This window comes from Drosophila melanogaster, chromosome 2R, assembly GCF_000001215.4.
Source record: "Drosophila melanogaster chromosome 2R".
NCBI lineage: Eukaryota > Metazoa > Arthropoda > Insecta > Diptera > Drosophilidae > Drosophila > Drosophila melanogaster.
In genome coordinates, this window is record NT_033778.4 from 22,229,182 (window position 1) to 22,236,294 (window position 7,113).

A 7,113-nucleotide genomic window follows, 5' to 3' on the forward strand; every position below is an offset into this window, starting at 1 on the left:
AATAAAAATCAAAGGCATAATTTCATGATATCAATTGAGCGGCAATAAAACGCCAGCCCAAGCATGTTTATTATTATTTTTTATTATTATTTTCCATTTTCCCAGCACCAGCTGCCTTCATGCTCGCTTTTCCGCTCTACTTCTAGTTGCGTGTGTATGCAAAACGGAGCAAGGAAGGCGAAAAACAGGAGCAAATGTGACCGCGGCTCTTATGGGGGATTTCCATATACCACAAGGGCTCAGCATAAATAACAACAAATGAGCCAATGCGCGAGAAAGAGAGCCAGTTATTACAGACCGCACAATGTACCATCTTTATCTTTGTTGCTGCGGCCCGCCTGTAAGTATGCTATATATATATGGCCGAGTTCGAGCTACTTTCTTTATGCCGTCGGCACGCGTTCGGTTTGCGATTTTATTTCCGGCCAAAACGTATGCAAATGTGTACTGCCCCGCCCCCGACCGCGGCCTCCTGCCTTTGAGTTTTCGCAATTTTCCCCGCCCCTTTCTTATCGCTGGGACGCACATAAACAAACGGAAGATGAGGCCGCTTGCGTTGACAATAAATAATAATTTTTTGTTCTCCAAGTGAATCGTCATGAATTATAAACGCCAATGCGAAACTTGCTTATCGCCAGGATATGGAAAGTGGGCGCCTCCAACTCAGTTCTGGAATCCCCAGTCTCAAGTCTACTGAAAGATGAATGCTGAGACGGCTTACCGACGCCACGGCAAACACAGCGAATGCGAATTCGAATACATTCCCATGCGGAGTTTCCGCTTCCGGTGGCAAAGCGCGGAGGAGGGGAAGTGGCAGAGAGCGACGTGCCAACTAAACCGCTTAAGCACTCAATTTGCGCGTGAAAAGGAACTTGACACCCACACTGTGTGTGGGCAACCGCATAGGCCCAACTTCACCTCCTTTCCACCCACCAACCGCGGCACATGTCAGCACTTTGTTGTGATTTCCGTTTCCGCTGTCGCCTCATCCTCGCCACCCCCCATCCTACCATGTGTTCACCCCTTCGCCGCATGTGTGAGTGTGTGTTTATTGATATTGTTGTCTTCCTTGCATTCGCATTTAACGGCAGTTAACATACGTTTCACTTGCGATTGAATTATCCTTGAGCTTGCAAAGGGTAATAATATCCTTGCTTGTATTCAGTGTATAAAATAAAACTAAAAATAAACCTAAGGTAGCATTTAATTTATGGTCATAGTTTTTTTTTTAAACTAGTTGTCTAAAGCTAGAATTCCTTATTTGATTTTCAAAATTTAAAAATACTTTCCTCTTTAATTTGTTTTTATTTTTACTGAGCATTACAGGGTATTGAAAATTTCAAGCGAGAACATTGCCAACTCGTTTTAGTGTGTTCCTTGTAACCCTTGATAAGCGTAAATGTATTTATTTGTGACTTGCCGCCTGACGCCGCACCCCCCGTAGCATCCACACCCCTTTCCGCCTCCTTTGCCGTTCGTCAAGGTTGCGTGTGTGTCAAATTAGGGTTAAATGCTTCCCTCTCCATCCACCCAGCCACCCCGCCCAGCTCTTCCCCTGTCTTCTTAGCTAATTTGTTGTTTTTTGCTTGGATTTTTATGCGTCGCTTTTGTTACGGAATGCTTTCCCGGCAGCTTAGGAGTTTTGAATGGAGTACGGCCCAGTGCTCTTGGCCTTAAGTAGGTCTTAAGTCTTCATTTGTCTACTCGTGCCGGGGAAATTATGCTACTCCTACGAAGTAAGCTCTTAATATGCCGACCGCATGGAAAACCCACAATTTTCCAGTCCAATTTTTGCTGTCAATTTAAGTTGTAATTAACAGACCGACGGCTGCTCCCGCTCCTCCCCTCGTCATTCCAACGAACCCCTCTCGCCAAATAGTGGCCGAAAAACCCAAAAAAAAAAAGAAAAGAATATTTGGAGTCGTGGGTGAAAATTGGCATATGGCATGCAGCTCACGTGCGCTCATTACGCATTTGATAAATTTACCATAAACCGAAGGGTGAGGCGCACACCTTGAGCTAGCATTTTGGAAAAATGAAAGAAATGGAAACCCCTCGGCCCAAATGTCAAAATAGACAATGCACAGATTACCTGAATTACCCAGGCGATGCAAACTCATTCACTCTCGGCACATAATTAATCAAAAAATGGAAGCTCAAGCTGTCCCGTCCGCTTTTGGGGCAGCCCAGTTTACTCTGCCGGATTTGGGTCATTAAAAGCGACCCGGCCACTGGGCGTGCATAATGAGCTGCGGCTCCCGGCTGCCAAAAGGATTAAGGTCCTAAAGCTGGCCAGCATTTTTAGTGTTCCCCGGTGCCATTGTTTTCCGTCTCCTCAACCATTCACATTTTTAATTCCTTTGCTTTTTATATTTTGATTCCTTTTGGCCCGTTGTTGATGCATCTTATGCCACTTCGGCGAAAGCCGCTCTGGAAAATGAGCTTAGGAATGGAAAACAAACCGCCGCCTGGCCACCACGCCCTTTCCAATTTTCCTTTTCTCATTGTGTGTGTGCGTCTCGTTATATCTGTCGTTTTTCCGATTTTAATTCCCGTTTTTTTCTGCCCGCGTTTACGCAATTAGAGTCCTTTTCCCTCCTTTTTCGGGATACTGGGCTTAACCGGGCACGGCATTTTCTTTTCTGCGTTCCTTTTTTTTTGAGCCCAGAACCGTGACCACTTAAGTATGCTAAGCTCACAGCTTAATCTTGCTCTGGGTTTTTGACCTCTTTCGATCACGTTTTGTCTTCGGTTTTAATTGTGTTTCATGCCGTTTTTGTCTCAAACATTTTCTTAAAATAAGCCACAAAGATATCTTGGGTGTAAGCTCGCTGCGATTGATAAATTTCAGGCAATATGCTGTAATAAGCAGAAAAAAAAGCAATTTCAGAAACTTAATTTTTCAGCGATTATGTTTGTAAATATTTTCCGAGCCACCCCAAGCCGGGAAAACCTTTCCAGATTCCGTGTCCAATGAGCAAACCGAAAGACAAGCAAAGTCTCTTTATCATCGACAAACATCCTGTTTCAACCAACCCCCCCCATCCTCGCTGGTCTCAAATATGAATTTATTTTCCATACTTTTCATCTCATTTCGCTTTGTGTTGTTTTTGCCTCCTCAGATGCTTTTTTGTACTCTAAGTCCTTGTAAAGTGACCCTTTTAATTTTCCCAGCGCTGGGTATTGTTGCCACTTAATGTATCTGTATCTGTATCTGAATCCCCCAACCAGCATTTTTCCGGCATTTCATATCGTTAATATATTCATGCGCTGGTTTTTTGCGGTTTGACACGCTTGTTCTGTTCCGATTCCCAGATTTCATCAGATTCGGGTTTTTTGTAATGATAAGGGGGATTTTCTGCCCGATGAAATGTATTAAGGTATTTTTGCCGTTAGTAAAGTTCAATTTGCATTTAACTTTTTAATTGCATTCATTTGTGCAGAAAGTGTCTTTCATTTGTTCGCATGAAGGGAACTTTCAGAAGTTTATTTTTAATTTCATTAAAAATATGATTGCAACTTATCGTAATTGCCCCTCGAAGTCCTGTGAAAACTTTATTTCTAATCAATGGACTGCGCCAAATACATAATTCAACTATTGAGCACTCTAACTAAATTAGTTGGAAAATTAGATTGTCCGTTGGAATTCTCTTCGCTCCACTAACAAGGACATGCAGCAGCTTTCGCATACCAATGCCAACTCTCCTCTTGGACAGAATCCCGAAATGGCTTCCGGTTGAGGGAGCCGAACGCCACAAGGATATCACTGGGGGCATTAAACGTTTTCTAATTAAGTGCGCCGCGACTTGCTCGCTGTCCTGTGATTTTATTATTGTCCTGGGCCAGGATAACGAGTGTTTCTTGGCCAGGACCAGCGATGCGTTTCCTTTTCGATGTGTAATACCCCGAGAAAAAGGGTTAAAAATTGTAAATGGAAATGCCGCGGTGTCAGTTGCACGGACTTATTGGATTAGAGGCAAACTGGCGCGGTTCTGCTTGAATCTACGGACATTGGACATTGGTTCCAGAAACAGAATACATTTAATGACGGGATTTTACACAACTTGGGATTCATTCCCATCCCTTAGAGAGCTTTGTTTCATTAAAGAAATCACGGGGCGAAAAAAATATATGAAAGACGCGATTATCGGTGTCCTTTTTTCACAAGAAGAAATCGTATTTTATTTCTGCTTTTCCAAAGTTATTGAAAATTCCGTTTTGTGTTTGTTTAATTACCAACTTTTTTCCATTGACAAATGCATTTTAATTCTTCGCCGCTTCTTTTTATATTTGCTTCTGTTTTTTAATCTGCCTATTTAATTTTGCGTAAGTTTTTCTTTGATGTTCGAAACTTTTCTTTCCCATTTCCATGCAGGGCTTTTTTCTTAGTATTTACCTAGGCCATCTTAAGCTTATTTTCTGTTTAATTAGCGTTTCGCAGGTGAATGCTTCCAATACTTGATTGATGAAACATATAATTCTTGGGAAAATCGAAAGAATAATTGAGTTCTCCCAAAATTGGTGCCGCGCGCCAAAGTATGCTCACTTAATACGCGAACTCACTCCTTTCTCCTTGGCGACCATCTAATTTCAATTAAAATCAAATGCAACCAGCTGTGAAATAAACAAGAAATCACTTAATGCCAACAATTACATAAGCAATTAAGTCTCCCGCTTTTCTAGTGTCCTGACAAAGGAGTCACCGCAAAACTTTAGCCGGCAAATGGGGCACACAAAATCGAAGTCGATTACGTTTTCAGAATACAAAAACAAACCCAGTCGACTACTTAACTGGCCAAATGTCGGACAAGTTTTTTGGGAGTCCTCAGCCCTTAGCCCGCAGTCTTCGTCTTCTGCTTATGGAAACAACAACGATTTTGACAATTTGTTGACTTATTTGGCATTTGATACTTGATACGCTTACGGGCTATTCGAAAGAGGGAAACTGATAAGCTACTTGAATGCTGTAGATTTCATCCCGAATGCTGCTTAAAATATTTATAAAAATATGAAAAAGCTGCCATAAAAGAAGCGTTCTGTCCCGGCAGACTAAGCTGATATTGTCAGCCCAACTAGGCGTATGCGTGATGTGTGCGGTGCGTGTGTGTGTTCGTTCTCAACTATAAGTCGAGCACTTACTTACCCCAACTTCATCTCTCTCTCACTTATTTTTTATGTGTGCCCTGGCCGATAAAGTCAACACAATGATAAATCGTCGCAAGGGTCCGGCTAGCGAATTGCATGTGTGTGTATAATCGAATTTTTATTGATACAAGCAGCTTAGGTTGAAAGGATGTGGCCCCTGGACAAATACAAAATAAGTCGATGCCCGGTCAAATAAAAAATATATACTAATACGCATTTGAATCAATTGGTTCTTATCAAGAACTTTACCCAGTGTCCAGGCAAATTACCTTATGAATATGTTTAAGGGCGAAAAACCCCCATAATTGCCCAACGATTGTAAGCTGACTTTGTGACTTTGGGGATGGCTACTTGCCCCTTGCCCACAATATCGAATGGACAATAAAGTGTATGTATTTCGATAGTGAATAGAACATCTCAGCTCGCAACTTGGCTGTAACTCAATTAGCTCAAAGGCAGCCAACAAGGCAGGGCAAAAATGCTTGATAATTCATTTTTCCATCAGCAACCCTTTGATTGAGCGACTTGCCTCAGAGCATCTTGATAAGATTAATCAAATTTTCATAAATTTCTGCGCCACGAAAGCGAAGTGCTTCGCAAAGTAGCGTGAAATATGCTCGGCGTGTAGAAGGGATTTAGGCGTAATTGTATAAGAAAGGCGTAAGAAGAGCTTCCAGAAACGGGGGATGGGATGGGGTCTAATGAAAGCGGGCACAATCACGTTGACAGCGCTAAGAAGTCTTTTCAATCCCCAACCCATTTCAGTTCCATAAAGCAAGTCCTGTACCAACCCAACCCATTCATCGTATAGTTTTCTTTTGTTGCATACTTTCAGGCAGCGCACTTAATTAGCAATCAAAAAGGTTGTGGAAAAACAGTGCATAGGAAACGAAGGGCCGGGTTTTAGGGGAGACCACAAAATAAATCTTTGGGTAATACCCCCATGTATGCTCGTAGTTTTGTGTCTTTCATTGAGTATTTGCATTTAAAATTTTAAGACGTCTGAAAGCTTCTTTACCGTGGAACGCCGACTGAATTGTCAAAGTTGTGGGCAAACTTTTAGATATTTACATTTTGCAGCCCACTGTGAGCATTCGGTTTCGAATATAAAATGTAAAACTAAATTTGCACGTTGCTCGCAGCAGCAGAAGAACATGGGTTTTACCGGGAGCGGAAGCAGTTTCCTTTACCTTACCCAAACTGCTTAAGAATACTCGAAGGATGCGTTGCCAGGACACCTTCGCCCAGCTCCAGCTATTAGCTCTCGGCAGACTCTGAAAGAAATAAGGACTTAGCAATCTTGACAACTACTTTCCGGTTGACATGCAATTTCCACCGTAGATAAATTGAAGCAAGCCTCAACTCGGAAAACTGAAAACTGCTGAAAAAAAAGGGAGCCACTGAAATGGGTTGGCAGCGCAAATTATTTCAGCTACTGTTTCTGCTTTTGATTCTGATTCTGATTCTGCCTCATCACATTTCATTGAGTTTATAATGCCATTGGAAGGGGCCCAGCAAAGCCAAACACAATTGCCATCAACGCGCTAGACACGAAACGGAAGCCCAATGGAAGCCGGCACGAAAATGCATTTTCCACCCAGACCACCCATCACCACTTACCCATAAAAAGCCATCCCAGAGATAGTTGTCTCGATATCGGAGCAGTAGAGTAGATGCGGCAGCAGTTTCCGTCCGAAAGCAGGAATTTACTTGACATTTTCATTAGTGCGACACTGCCACAAAACACTTTGCCAGTCTGCCAGTCTGCCAGTCGGCAAAGGAGCAGGAATGGGAAAGGAATTGGGAGCTAAAAACTGGGATTGGAAAGCTGCAGAAACACCACTCTGATAGAGGGCTCACCCGTGGCTGCGTTTTGCCTGCGGTTTCGGCCAGGAATAAAAATAGTAAGGATTGCTTTTGAAACAGCTCACACAAGCACAGAGGCTGAGCACTCAACTCATACATCAT